Source organism: Ovis aries, chromosome 2 (genome assembly GCF_016772045.2).
Source record: "Ovis aries strain OAR_USU_Benz2616 breed Rambouillet chromosome 2, ARS-UI_Ramb_v3.0, whole genome shotgun sequence".
NCBI classification, from domain to species: domain Eukaryota; kingdom Metazoa; phylum Chordata; class Mammalia; order Artiodactyla; family Bovidae; genus Ovis; species Ovis aries.
The window spans coordinates 63,579,430-63,595,109 of record NC_056055.1 but is presented as its reverse complement, the minus strand read 5'-3'; the positions used below and the strand labels follow the sequence as shown (position 1 = coordinate 63,595,109).

Sequence of the window (15,680 nt, the reverse complement as noted above, 5' to 3'; positions counted from 1 at the left end):
GTATAATTTTTAACAAGATAATAAATTAGGTCAATGGTAGGCTTTAGTACTTATGTACCATAGCATAGGTCTTTCCAGGTGGTGCGCGTGGTAAAGAACCCACCCACCAATGCAGGAGACATAAGAGATTCAAGTTCGATCCCTGAGTCAGGAAGATCCCTTGGAGGAAGAAATGGCAACCCACTCCAATGTTTTTGCCTGGAGAATCCCATGGACAGAGGATCCTGGGCTGCTACAGTCCCTAGGGTTGCATAGAGTTGGATACAACTGAGATCGCATACAGTTCATGCAGTAAGACAAGGTGTGTATCCTTTACCTTTTCATCTTTTCTCATAAAACCCGTTTGCTTGATTATTTGTCTTTACGTTGCATTTGGTACACATCCTTTGTCATCTGCAGATATTCAGGAAAAAAATGGAAAAATTAAAAAGGACAATAAAAGTCCATATGACATATAAGCCACTTTTAAAAATTTAACATGATGTTTGGATTTATCTCAAAATTTTTATCATCCACTACATATAAGCCCTATATTAAACACTTATCAGACATATTCTTATTTAGTTCTCAAAAATTATCTTCACAATTGGTTTTATTAATCAAATTTTACTGGTGAAGGAATCACTGCTTAGAGAAGATGGGAGACTTCTTCAGGCTCAAAGCACTAAAAAGTGGTTAATTTGACATTTGAACCCTAGTTTTTGACTCTATTTCCATGTAACTTTCTCTTCTAAATTACTCCTCCAATCAGCTATTTGCCCAGCCGCTGGTACATGTCTAGTATATCAGATTACTCTCTCTTCAGAGATAAGGTTCCTCTTCCTCATTCTCATGGCCTACACTTGAGAAAAACATCTTGCTCAATTTTATCATGTGTTAAAGGTGCTGTTCCGTAAGTAACTGTTAGTTGCTCAGTCATGTCTGATTCTTTGTGACCCCATGGACTGCAGCCCACCAGACTCCTGTGTCCATGAGATTTTCCAGGCAAGGATACTGGAGTGGGTTTGCCATTTCCTTCTCCAGGGGATCTTCCCAATCCAGGGATCGAACCCGGGTCTCCTGTACTGCAGCAGATTCTTTACCGACTGAGCTACAAGGGAAGCCCAAAGTGCTAATGGCATTGAAAGAATCTGTTACTTTTATGTTATGAAGAGTCTGCCATTCTGCTCTGTGCTAGCTGGGCCTGGCATACAGCAGAATGTTCTGGGAAACTTAGGCAGTCAGTGGCCTTGTCACCTGTCCAGAAAGGCAGGAAAACCACAGAGTCTAAGAGGTTGAATCATTAAGAAGCTGACTAGAGGATAAATGGAATCTGTCGACATATCCCCACTGTGGATTTGTTAATGATGTTTATTCTTTATTTACTACAATGTCTGATACAATTATCATGCCTTATAATTGCATTTGGGGATATAAGGAAAGATGTCTTAAATCTAAACTTTTTTTTAATCAAGGTAACCAGCAGTGTATGTTATTCAAAAGCTGTTGGGTCTTATTTGTTGACACCTTGGTATCAAAAGGGAAGGTGAGTTATTGAGTAATTTCATTTAATTCTTGGAAATTGCACACAAAATACATTATAATAAGAAACATGAAGGGGCTTCCCTGGTGGCTCAGTGGTAAAGAATCCACCTGCCAGTGCAGGAGACATAGGTTCTATCCCTGGTCCTGGAGGATCTCACATGCAATGGAGCAGCTAAATCCATGGGCCCCAGCTATTGAGCCTGTGCTCTAGAGCCTAGGAGCTGCAATTACTGAGCCCACGTGCTGCAACTTCTGAAGCAAGCATGCCCTAGAGCCCACGCTCAGCAATAAGAGAAGCCACGCCAGTGAGAAGCTCGTGCAGACAAATAAAGGGTTGACACAAGCCCTGCTTGTACAGGGCTTCCCTGACAGCTCAGTTGGTAAAGAATCCGTCTACAGTGCAGGTGACCCTGGTTTCCTGGGTTGGGAAGATCTTCTGTAGAAGGGATAGGCTACCCCCTCCAGTATTCTGGCCTGAAGAATTCCATGGACAAAGATCGGACACGACTGAGCAGCTTTCACTTTCACTATTCCACTTTCCTGCTCATACACAACTGGGAAAGTCCATGCAGCAAGGAAGATCCAGCACACCCAAAGAATAAATACATTATGAAAAAAAGAAACACGTAACAGAAGCATAAGCTCTGTTTACATGGAGTCATTATTCATTAATTTTTGTGTGTGTATTGATATAATTGTTTGTTTATTTAAGGATATGATTATCCTTAAATATCCTTGGCAATTCCTAAACTTTGATTTTATTTATTATAGGTGGGATCTTGCACTAATTTTAACATGTAATCTCCAAATTAATAGTATTTTGATTCTGTTCAACAACTCTTGCTTAACCTGACTAAACGCCAAACAGACTGAATGACTTTTTAAAGAATAGTTACATATTAATTGTATTATTTATTTAAAACTACAAAACATCTAACCTTTAAACACTACCACCACCACCCATTTCCTTTGATTGGATTGTTAGTCTTTCCTTTGACGTAGTGGACAGAAATGTGAGTCTGGATTGAAAGAGCGAAGACCTAATCTAACAAATTGTGTCAATAATGCTTGAGATCTCCTGGGAGGTTTGATTTAGATTAGATAATCCCTAAAGTCCTACAGAGGCAGTATAGTGCACTGTTTAAGAGTACAGAGCTCAGAGACAGCTGTGTGCGGGTGCTAATTCGCTTCAGTTCTGTCCATCTCTTTGTGACCCTATGCACTGTAGCCTGTTGAGCTCCTTTGTCCATGGGATTCTCCAGGCAAGAATACTGGAGTGAGTTGCCATGTCCTCCTCCAGGCGATCAGTCTGACCTGGGGCTCAAACCTCATCTCCTGTGTCTCCTGCATTGGCAAGCGGGTTCTTTACCACTAGTGTCACCTGGGAAGCTAACTTGAGTTCAAATCCCTAGTTCTAACACCTACTAGCTGTGTGACCTTGGGCAGGTTGCTTAAAGTCTCTGTTTCTTCACCTAACAAATGGGAATAAAAACAGCACCTACTTTATAAGTTTAACAAGTATTAATGAGTTCATGTGAGAAGAGCACCTAGAACTTGGCCCTGTACAAAATATATATATATATATGTACCTGTTTGGGGCTTCCTAGGTGGCTCAAATGGTAAAGCGTCTGCCTGCAATGTGGGAGACCTGGGTTCAATCCCAGGGTCGGGAAGATCCCTTGGAGAAGGAAATGGCAACCCACTCCAGTACTCTTGCCTGGAAAAATCCATGGACAGAGGAGCCTGGTAGGCTACAGTCCATGGAGCTGTGAAGAGTCGGACACGACTGAACGACTTCACTTTCACTTTTCGGGTGGCAATAGTGGTAAAGAACCTGCGTGCCATTGCAGGAGACAGAAGAGATGTGGGTTTGATCTCTGGGTGGGGAAGATCCCCTGTAGGAGGGCATGGTAACCTACTCCAGTATTCTGGAGAATCCCATGGACAGAGGAGCCTGGTGGGCTACGGTCCATAGGGTTGCATCGAGTCAGACACAACTGAAGCGACTTAGCACACATGCATGCACCTGTTGCTATTATCTAATTTGAGTTAAATATTCAGAAATTTGTAAAATTCTGAGCAGCTCAGATACTCAACATTTACTCTTTGAGCCTCTAACTGCATGCCAACTGCTACACTATATTTATTCTTACCACTTTTAGATTATATCAATTGTTGTCACCTTTCAATTCTATCTACATAGAACCAAAATCTGTTTGTTTTTTTTTTTTCCTTTTTACAATCTGTAACAATAAGGAAATTGAAACACATTCTATATGGTGCTAGAATCAGTAGGAAGAATAGGCTATTTGTATGTTATCCATCTTAGTCGGGTGTGTGTTTTATCCAACTTGTTCTACAAGTCAGTACAAATGTTTGCATATTGTGCAACAAAATACTTTTTTCCACAGTTGTATTCTTTTCTTTCTTTGAGTCACCTGAAAAAACTCAGCTTTTTGTTGATGCAAAATCTATCCATCCAGGGCACTCCCAGCTCTTCAACTTCAAGCGACAAGTGAACTCAGATGAAAACCGCTCATGGGAAGGTATCTAGAAGTGATCAAGGTCTAATCTCATACCAATGCTAAATGAGAGATGTGGGAATAGATCCCACAGTAAGGAACAACAACAACAACAAAGTACTCCTAATGAATACTTCCTCATTATTTCCCAGGGTTGTAATGTCTCAGATCAAAGATGTTCGTATTCATTAAACAGGGACTGACCAGAGCCACTCCAGTCAGCCAAAGAAAACATACAGAAAGGTGGTGCTGCACAAAATCAAGGATGCTGCAAGCTACACTCTATTGCGTTCTTTTAACATGCTTGAAGGTACATGTAAGTAGGTGGCGTAGGCTATGTTGACTTTGTTCTGGTGGATAGCCCTTGAGTTTTCAAATCTCCATCATCCAGGTGGAAATATAAAAGTTTTGAGTCAGGAGCCACACTAAACTCAATCTTTTTCCTATAGAACATCATTTCCTTTATGTTACTAGAGATTTTAAGATTATAAAATATGCCAGTTACTTCATATCACTAATAAAGCCCTTCATGGTATAACTTTCCCCTCTATTGCTGCCCAAAAGACAGCTCATTTTCAGAATTAAAACGCCTGATTTTTCTGATAAAAATATATGCCAAATTGCTTATGTTAACCCTGCTTTGTGAAAAGATGTCTACTTCAGGAAGAAGTTGGATGGAAGGAATAATTTATGCCTCAGGGCCTAGATACAACCTTATTCCCTGACTCTGGTTTCAACCGGCTATTCACCAGGCTAGGAAATATCTGAATAGTGAGGATAGTCACAGGAAAGCCATAAAAACCAAAAACATTGCTTTCTGTGGGACATCCCTAGAAATCAAATGAAGTAGATAATATTGAACTACACAAAAGACTTTCTGCAGTCTTCCCTGAGCCTCCTTCTTGAGGCCACCCTACTTCCCAAGCCGTCCTCCTTCATGAGCTAGAAGGATCAAACCAGTTTCCTTCTCATCTCAAGGATTTGCTACTGTAAAGTGGCAGACACATTTCAGTTATGAGAGGAAAAGAAGTTAGCAGAGATGTTAGGTCTGCCATTATTGAACTGCTGAACAAATGCCAACACAGCCTTACTTTCAAATGTCTTGTGATATAAGAAAAATGTCCCTCCATTGTTAAACTTATTAGACTGTTTTCTGTTACTGCTAAGTAGAAGCATTCCTTGCTGAAATAGAAGTCCTGAGTCCAGTCTGTTATTTTGAGAATTTTCATTCGGTGATTAACCACACTGATCAATCATTATTTGTTGTTTTCCTGTTGGCTTGGTATAACAAAATGATGTCTGGTGAACTTTTTTTTTTTTTTGAGATAATTAAAATATCTTGTTAAAAGTCAAGACAACTTATGAAGCTTGTTACTCTTTGGCCCATTTCAGCATTTTATTGAGAAATATCATCTCTAATTGAGATAGGGGCTCTTTAATTTTTACTGAATCCTCTGGAAGGGAAGGCTTCCATTCATAACACATAACCCAACATAGAAATCCTTTTCATCTCTCTTTCAGTTACTCCAAAGACACACTCATCACAGAATGGCAACTTAATCCCAATCTTCTCCCTCAATTTCTTTTCTTCTTTTCTTAATTTCTACTTTAAAATAATTTTTAGAGTATTTATTGAATGTGTTACAATACTGCCTCTATTTTCTGCTTTGGTTTTTGGCTCTGAGGCATGTAGGATCTTAGCTTCCCAACCAGGGATTGAACCTTCACCCCCTGCATTGGAAGCAAAGTCCTAACCACTGGACTACAACACAAGTCCCTCTCCTTCGATTTCTAACATCTTCTTTAAACCCAGCCTCTTGCATCTCCTGTCCTTGCTGTTTACTCTTTCTTTTTTTTTTTTTACTGTGAATAAATTTTCATTGATTTTCAGCAATGAAAATCAATCAGATGGATTACAGTATACTGTTCTTATTCTCGTCCTTCACTCACTATTCCAGGCTGCACAACCAAGCCACAGATTATGGGGACAAGGGAAAAATTCTCCTGGTATGTGAGAGATACAAGAGATTCTAAGTATTCACTTGCAATTTTTTTTCTTTACCATAACAAAGGGTAAGATGTTTAAAAGAATAATGTATATAAAATCAATTTTTAGAGAAATATAAACAAAAGGAGAAAGATTTTCTTATTATAATGACTTCATAATAAGGCTGATTTTCCATTTTTTCTATAAAAGATATCTTTAAGACATCTCTTTTATGCTGTTCTGAGTGATAAAACAATTCCTAGGTCTGTAATAGTTCTGTAAATTTTAAGTAGTGCTTGGACATTTTGTTTCCTGTTATTGTCTTGAAAAGAGAACATTTGACAGTTTAGCAGTTCTCTTGCTTTTAATCCATGTTAAGCCCTAGCTAACCCCGTTGCCTCTGATTCATTGCATGAGAGGGAAGAAGTGGCTTTGTTAGTCATAAACCTGACTTCATATATCTTGAGTGAAACCAAAGGATTTGAAACTTAAAGCAAAATTTAAGATATACTTTCATCGTTTCTTTGACTGTACATTTCCCAAGTCATGAAATTTGGCTCTTCCAGAGGCAAAGATGTCTGTCTCCCATTAAGTAATTTCAAACTATGTACAATTTATATTCAAATTAAAATCTGTAGAGTTAGTAAAAGTAGTTTTTTGGCTTGTTTTCCTAGGATTATCTAATATGAATTGTTTCCAATTTTGAGAGAGTCAGGCCCTTTACTTCTTCCAAATATATTATAAAAAAACTAAAGCCAACACATTTAAAATATTAATAGTATCTTTTATGCAGGAAGTGAAACTATGAGTCTACAGTTTCTGTAATCTATATCAGTTCAGTTCAGTTCAGTTGCTCAGTCGTGTCCGACTCTTTGCGACCCCATGAATTGTCATGCCCAATTAAATATACTTGAAATTATTTTTAATATGAGAAAAGGTAAATTGAGAAGATTTATTTTAATAAAAGAACTGGATACATGCATTACTTAAAAACAACTTTTATCAGATTGTTTTATATGCTGAAAGAAAGAGTGAAGAAATATTGTTGGGGTAGTATAAAATCTTTTTTGGAAAAACTAGCTGCTATATTTAAAATGTATCACTGCTTCTAAACTGCACAGACACATTTCTTGTCGCATAGCCTTACCCTTGTTCATATAATGCTATTAACTAGAACATTTAGGTATGACCTAAATAAAATCCATTATGATTATACAGTGGAGGTGCAAATAGATTCAATGGATTAGATCTGGTAGATGGAGTCCTGAAGTACTATGGACAGAGGCTGGTAACAGTCCACAGGAGGCAGTGCCCAAAACCATCCCCAAGAAAAAGAAATTCAAGAAAGCAAAGTGGTTTTCTGAGAAGGCCTTACAGATAGCTGAGAAAACAAGAGAAGCAAAAGGCAAAGGAGAATGGGAAAGATATACCCAACTGAATGCGGAGTTCCAGAAAACAGCAACGAGAGATAAGAAAACCGTCTTAAGTGAACAATGCAAAGAAATAGAAGGAAACAATAGAATGGGAAAGACTAGAGATCTCTTCAAGAATATTGGAGATACTGGGGTAACATTTCATGTAGAGATGGGCACAATAAAGGAAAGAAATGACAAAGACCTAACAAAGTGAAAGTGGCTCAGTCCTGTCTGACTGTGACTCTATGGGCTTTAGCCTTCCAGGATCCTCTATTCATGGATTTCCCCAGGCCATAATACTGGAGTGGGTAGCTGTTCCTTCTCCAGGGGATCTTCCTAACCCATGGATCGAATCCAGGTCTCCCACATTGCATGAAGATTGTTGACTGTCTGAGCAACAGGGAAGCCCAAGAATACTGCAGTGGGTAGCCTATCTCTTCTCCAGAGGATCTTTCTGACCCAGGAATCAATCCAGAGTCTCCTGCACTGCAGGTGGATTCTTTACCAACTGAGTTACCAGGGAAGCCCCAGACCTAACAGAAGCAGAAGTTATTAAGAAGAGGTGGCAAGAATGCACAGAACTATACAAAAAATGTCTTAATGATGCAGATAACCATGAGGGTGTGATCACTCACTTAGAGCCAGACATGTGGAGTGCGAAGTCAGGCGTACCTTAGGAAGCATTATTACAAACAAAGCGAGTGGAGGTGATGGTATTCCAGCTGAGTTATTTAAAATCCTAAAAGATAATGCTGTTAAAGTGCTGTACTCAATATAACAGCAAACTTGGAAAACTCAGCAGTGGCCACAGGACTGGGAAAGGTCAGTTTTCATTCCAATTCCAAAGAAGGGTAATGCCAAAGACTGTTCAAACTATCATACAATTGTGCTCATTTCATATGCTAGCAAGGTGATGCTCAAAATCCTTCAAGCTAGGCTTCAGCAGCTTGTGAATCCAGAACTTCCAGAGATAAAAGCTGGGTTTAGAAAAGGCAGAGAAACCAGAGATAAAATTGCCAACATCCGTTGGATCATAGAGAAAGAAAGAGAATTCCAGAAAAACATCTTCTGCTTCATTGACTATACTAAAGCCTTTGACTGTGTGGAGCACAGCAAACTGTGGAAAATTCTTAAAGAAATGGGAATACCAGACCACCTACCTGCCTGCTGAGAAACCTGTATGCAGGTCAAGAAGCAACAGTTAGAAACTGACAAGGAACAATGAACTGGTTCAAAATTGGGAAAAGAGTATGTCAACCTATATATTGTCACCCTGTTTATTTAACTTATATGCAGAGTACATTATGCAAAATGCTGGGTTGGATGAATCACAAGCTGGAATCAAGATGGTCAGGAGATATATGAATAATCTCAGATGTGCAGATGATAACACTGTAATAACAGAAAGTGAAAAGGAACAAAAGAGCATCTCGATGAGGGTGAAAGAGGAGTGAAAAAAGCTGGCTTGAAACTCAGCATTCAAAAACAAAGATCATGGCATCTGGTCCAATCATTTCATGTCTAATACTAAGCTGTAGTAGTAGTCATGTGTGGATGTGAGAGTTGGACCATAAAGAAGTCTGGGCGCTGAAGAATCGATGTTTTCGAATTGTGGTATTGTAGAAGAATCTTGAGAGTCTCTTAGACTGCAAGAAGATCAAACCAGTCAATCTAAAAGGAAATCAACCTTGAGTATTCATTGGAAAGACTGATGCTGAAGCTGAAGCTCCAACACGTTGGCCACCTGATGTAAAGAGCCAACTCATTGGAAAAGCCTCTGATGCTGGGAAAGACTGAGGGCAAGAGAAGGGAGATGAGAGGATGAGAAGGGTGGATGGCATCACTAAATCAATGGATGTGAATTTAAGCAAACTCAGGCAGACAGTGAAGAAGAGGGAAGCTTGCTGCAATCCATAGGGTTGCAGAGTCTGCCATGACATAAAGACTGAACAACAACAACGTTCATCTTTCAACAGTAGTAGGATTCTAGGAAACCAAGTGCACTATAACTTTCCCCACTGGAGGGCTTAGTTCTGAAGCACTCACCTTCACTGCTGTATCAGTAAAGATAGGCTTGGTTATTTTCTGAAAACAAATTACAAATCTTAAGGCTTAGCAGGTACAACTTTACTCTGCTCTTGCCCACACAAAGACATATGTGGGTCCAGTAGCTCTCTAGAGCAGCTCCCTTCTAAACAGTGACTTAGGAAACAGGTTCTTCTTTTTTTTTTTCTTTACAGTCTTGTAGATCTATCATTTGGAACTGCAGTCATATGACAGGGGGAGAAAAAGCTTGATGAAATCACACTAACTTTTTTTTTTTTTTTGATGCTTTTGTGTTTTGTTTTTTTTTTTTAGTTTTTTATTTTTTAAATTTTAAAATCTTTAATTCTTACATGCATTCCCAAACATGAACCCCCCTCCCACCTCCCTCCCCATAACATCTTTCTGGGTCATCCCCATGCACCAGCCCCAAGCATGCTGCATCCTGTGTCAGACATAGACTGGCGATTCAATTCACATGATAGTATACATGTTAGAAAATGTCTCATTCCAGAGATGACACACCATTGCCACTCAGCCTATTGGCCAAAAGTAATCTTATTGTCCTGATCTAATTACATAGAGACTGGAAGATGGAGGAAAGCACATGGGTTATTTGATGAGTTCTATGGTCTGTGCCTTAGATTCTAAGGCTTAGAACACATTCCAATGTTAAGTCTCAGCAGTGAGAAGTCCTGATAATTCTCAGCTCTCTTTTCCCTCAGTGTAGCTACCCTGGAAAATAAGAATTTCTGACGTGGCCCTGGAAGATACAAAGAGCCTAGGTATCTGTGGTACTACTGGAAAAGGCCCTGCTGTATAGAGCTACCAAACTCTAACTTACTTTTGGTAAACAAGATATACACTTTTATATATTGAGCTGGTGAGATTTCAAGGGTCATTTTCCTACTACAGTGTAGCCTATCCCTTCCTGAATAATGCAATTGGATTGAAAATGTCTTCTGTCTTGCTTTGCTAGTCCAATTTTGCTACAAATTCCAACAATTCTATCTTCAAATCACTCCTCAGTTTTGTCAGAAACTATTGCTACAACCTTGGCCCTGTACTGAGATCTCAAATGTACCCTAGTCTCAACTGTGCCCTAACACTTCTTGGTTCAATGCTCTCTGATGTTGGATCTATACATGAACTGTCCTCTACCACCAAAAATAAAAAAAGACAAAACCCACCCCCCAACCCCGAAAAAGAAAACAAACAAAAACAAGTGTGTTGTCTTGTTTGCTGAAGAGAATCAAGAAAATATTTTAACCTATCAACCTCAATTCATCTCTAAAGAAACAACAGCATAACTGGCCTCTTCAAAACTGTTCATGCTAATTATATATGACAACTTGGGAAAGTTTATACCTGATTAATGTAAATTGTTTACTTTCTTTAGAATTAATGCTGCTATTGAGTTGAGACTTCCCTGGTGGCTCAGAGGGTAAAGCGTCTGTCTATAATGTAAGAGACCTGGGTTCAATCCCTGGGTTGGAAAGATTCCCTGGAGAAGGAAATGGCAACCCACTCCAGTACTCTTGCCTTGAAAATCCTATGGATGGAGGAGATTGGTGCAGGCTACTATCCATGGGGTCACAAAGAGTCAGGCGCAACTGAGTGACTTCACTTCACTACTGAGTTGAGAGCTCATGAGTGGAGATTCTTGTGAAGGTAAAAGAATATATCTGAATCAATGGTTTTGTAGGTGTGTTAAGATATCAGAGACCTCTTTTATAATGAGCATGAAATATTAGAATTCATGTACATTTTGGATTAGTTTCACAGCACTAAGCAATTCTTACCCTGTCCATATTTTTCATCACTCTTAATACCTTTAGTCACAGGTGGGTAGCTTGTATTTCGTCAGAAAGAATCCTCAGCCAGGGAGCATCAGGCACCACATCTACGCATGTCATGGTTCTGCTGACAGGCTTTTTAGGTAATCTTCAGCATCTTAAAAGAGACATTGGTTTTTTTTTTTTTTTTTTTTTTTGGTGTTGCCAAGGTTCTGTAAGCAGATTAACTTTTCATTATCTGTTAAAAAACAAAACAAATGCTTAAGTTTGGAACTTCTCTCATAAAAAGACAATGCAATTTTAACTTTATTTCAAATATTTGCATTAAATTCAATAAACAGGTCTTGAGGTCTTAATATGTCCAAATCATTATGTTCAACCTTTGACAGTTGGAGTGAATAAGGTAATAATTTAGGCCTTTTTTCTCTCCGTGTATACATATTGTCATTTTATATACAGTATATACATTTTTAAAATCTTTTCTTTCTTATTTGGGTTTATTCACCATTTTTATCACTAATGTGATAAAACTAAATTTAAATGTTGAATCACAAGATCACAATTTTACAGCCACTAGGTAAGTTAATAGAAAATATAAGGAGAGGAAATGTTAAAAAAAAAAACCCTTGTTCAGTTGAATACAGTTTGTACAAACTATGCAGTCACTGGGTTATAATAAAATGACCTAATATTTCCTTCCCACGCTTTCACAAAGTATCAGTCATGTCATACGACCTTTCTCCTAGTTGCAGGTCAAAGTGAGAGTGCCCTCTTTCTCTTGAGATTGCGTTAGTATTGGAGCAACATTTTAGCTAGATGACTGACTCAGGATGGCCTGAAGCGTAGAAGGTTAGAGAGCTTGAAATGTTTCCTGATTAATTCCTGATGGTTTTATGAGAATAAATGAGTAGGGAAATATTTTTCCAGAAACTCTTCAACAAAACAATGTGGAACTCAAGATCTGGCTAATACAAGAGTCGTTTTCTAACACCACTCTGCTTTAAACCAAATTATATCACCAGATAGTCACCATAATGTAACTGAACCCAGAAAGAGTGTTCATGAAATTTAATCTATTTACTGTAATTCATCCTGTATATTTAACATACTGATAAAAATTATTGTATTTTTCTTATACCAATATGCATTAGAAATATTTTTACATATATTTTGAGAGCTGGTATCCTCAATATTCCCTCATTATCCTTATTTTTCTCTTTGATTATGGCTTTTTCTGTTTATGACCAGTGTAATTATTCAGAAAAAAATTACTAAACTCTGGCAAGATTTCATAAAATGATAGGTGAGGTAGATGTGCAATAATTAAGATGATATAAACAGCTACTTTTGGCAGAACTATTCTTAGGTTTTTTGTTTTTCCATAGTTGAAACAACATGAGTATATGATTTATTAATATTACCAACTAGAAATGTTTTTAGTGAGAAGAATATTAAATTTCATAGACTATGACTTAGTTTAAATGGCATATCAGCCAAGATCCCAGTGAAATAAGGAATAGCCTACTCAAACAGGACAACTGATGAGATTTTAATAGAAAGGATTTTTTTTTAAGGTACAGGATGAGGTTTTAGGAAAGCAATAAGGGATGGTGTTGTATCCTGACACTAGCAACAGCAGGGAGCTTTTTCTGAGCCTGGAACAGAGGGACACAGCAAAGAACAGTTATGAGAACCCAGCAAGAGCAGCTAGAGAGAAGATCATTCAATCTTCAGATCTCTTGCTGAGGTCTTCCTTTGGCCAAACTCAGTGGGTTAGGGGGAAAGAGAACCGTTGAGCTAGCCCCTATGTGTTAATTTCCCAGAACAAAGGGCAGAATGAAAAGGAGTGAAGAGTTAATCTGGGAAATGGGGCAAAAGAGATGTAGACAGAGCACAACGAATGCATAAATTTAAATAATAAATTTAAATGGCTTGCTTACTTTTGACTCCATCTGCCCCTCCTGTTATCAGACATTTCTTCTCTCTTTTCCCATACCCTCCCATATGCACATGTGTGCACACACCCACATACACACACACACACACATATACACACACATGCCATCAGGGAAGGAGAACCACACATTTTGGTAGTTGGCAGGAGGTTCTTGAGGAATAAAACAAATCAGAGAAGGGTTGTAATACCATCTATCTCCTACACTGTTTGTTGAATTCATTTTGAGACACCACAAAGTTAACAAAATAGATGGAGAAACCATGGGAATGGCAATAGTGAGGCTTTTCCAAAAGGCTTCATAAGCACTGGAATCAAACCACAAATGAGTGGTGGTGGAAATGAAGACCAGGGCAAACTTAATGGTGTGTAGGTAATATTTGACAACCAGCTCTCCATGGAGGAGGTTTTTTTTTTCAGGGAGGAGTTTTAGTGTTTTCCACTATAGCCAATTTAAAGCTATCAACATAAATTCACTAAACATGGATTTGCAATAAATGTGCACAGCTGATTCTTGTGAGCTCATGGACACCCTATTCAGCACAGCAGTGACCACAGACCCTGTATGCTGATGATGGCTAAAAATTGACTTGAAAAACATTTGAGACACCTTGGGTGAAATTACACGTTCATGGTCATTGCTTTCTACCAATCAAGTGGGATGACTCTTGCCATCATGATTTAGGAATTAAAAGAAATCACCACTTAATTATTTTCCCTGAGTCTTAGGTCAGTGAATTCTGAAATATCTGGGTATCATGAATAATATGTCGTAATCACAAAAATTCCAGGAGGCCTGCTAAAGACATTTATGTATGGAATAAACTAGAATACGAGTGGGATGGAACAATGTCTAACACAAGGTCATGTGGGTACTATTCATACATTCCTTTGCTACTCTGCAACCACTAATATTTCTTCTGCTTTGACATGGATTGTTTCCCTTTCAGCCTGCCTTAGTGACTCTCTCTTCCTGATTTAACATATAGTAAGTCCCCTACATAGGAACGAGTTCTGTTCTGAGAGCAGTTGTTAAGTCCAAAAAAGTTGGCCTAGGTTCCCAACTAACACAATCAGCTATATAGTACTGTACTGTAATAGGTTGATACTACTTTTCACACAAATAGTACATTAAAAAACCACAAAAATAAACATTTTAAATCTTACAGTACAGTACTTGAAATGTACAGTAGTACAGTACAACAACTGGCATACAGGGGTTGGCATCGTGTGAACGGATAAGAGTTACTGGCTGGAGGAAGGAGAGGAGGTGGGACATGGCAGAACTGAAGCATTGTCAGTGTTAGCAGACAGAGGGCAAGCTGCAATTTCTCTCCAGCTTCTTGCTGGATTCAATTCTATCTACCCTCTTGAAAAAAATGATCCAGAATGTAGCTTATATTTTCTTGTCATAGATGACACAGTAGCACGGGACTGCATTCTGAATGGTTGCTGCAACCTTCCTGCTCCTTTCCACTTTTGGGTCCTGTACCTCAAAAAGCTAACAGTGTCTCCTGAAATAAAGAAAATCCCCTTGTCATTTTCCACATCATGAAAGTCTTTGGTTCTTCAATCACTTCTTTCTCTGTCTCTCTTTGCCCTTTCTCTGGGCCTCCAGTTCCAAGGTCTTCAGTATTAAGTTCCTTGTGTTGCACAGAAAGGAGTTCAATGAAGTCATCCTCTTTCAGATCTAGCTTGAAATAAAGATACTGTACTACTGTATTCTATACTGTACTGTACAGTAAAGTGCATAGAAGCACAATCCCTTGTAGAGAATGCACATACATAACCATGTATGCCAGACATGTGAATTAACTTTCATGATTGGACATGTGAACACATGTTCATATCTTTGAAAGCTTGAAACTTGAAGGTTCATATGTAAAGGACTTACTGTAACTGCTTCCCTGGTTTTTCTGGATTTTCCCAGAGTACCTCATGACTGCTTACACCTGATTGACTCAGCAGTGCTCTCTGAATTTGCATGGGTGAGGCAACAGGCACTGCTCGAGTCCCTCTCCTATTTCCTGGCCTGGCCATTCCCCATCTCAAATAGACTCTTGCTTGCTTTTGTACTCCCTCAAATTATGTATAGATTGGGATATACCCTCTGACTCTGCTCCTACTTATATTGGGTAAATTATGACACATTCTATCAAAAAAAATTAGGTTGCTGCCAGATACTAAAACAAGATCATCTATTTAAAAAGCTCCATGCAGGCAGTACATCCTCTGCACCATTTGGCCTCCACCTTCAGTGCCATTTTACCCTTCTTGTCTCTTCATGTTCTGCAATCTAACAAGCAATTTTAATTATTATTTATTTATTAATAGTAAGTGCATATCTCTTGAAACCTACACTGACCTAAAAATAATTAAGAGGACTTAAGAAAATTACTCCTATTAGCTTTCTTCATGGCAATCAATCATAACTAATCA

At 38.5% G+C, this 15,680-nt stretch overlaps 1 long non-coding RNA gene across 15 annotated transcripts in view; it reads right to left on the bottom strand.

Moving 5' to 3' along the window:
* The window catches only part of LOC105607837 (uncharacterized), a 70,139-nt gene that overhangs the window by 11,013 nt on the left and 43,446 nt on the right, over positions 1-15,680 (bottom strand). For 9 of the 15 annotated variants that reach the window (XR_009599552.1, XR_009599553.1, XR_009599549.1 and 6 more), the window contains 2 exons: positions 11,324-11,525; positions 317-393 (listed from right to left, as the gene is read on the bottom strand). This is a non-coding gene — a long non-coding RNA (uncharacterized LOC105607837). Of the gene's footprint in view, positions 1-316; positions 394-11,293; positions 11,526-15,680 lie in introns of all 15 variants that reach the window. The other 6 variants (XR_009599554.1, XR_009599555.1, XR_009599547.1 and 3 more) reach the window with 1 other exon arrangement.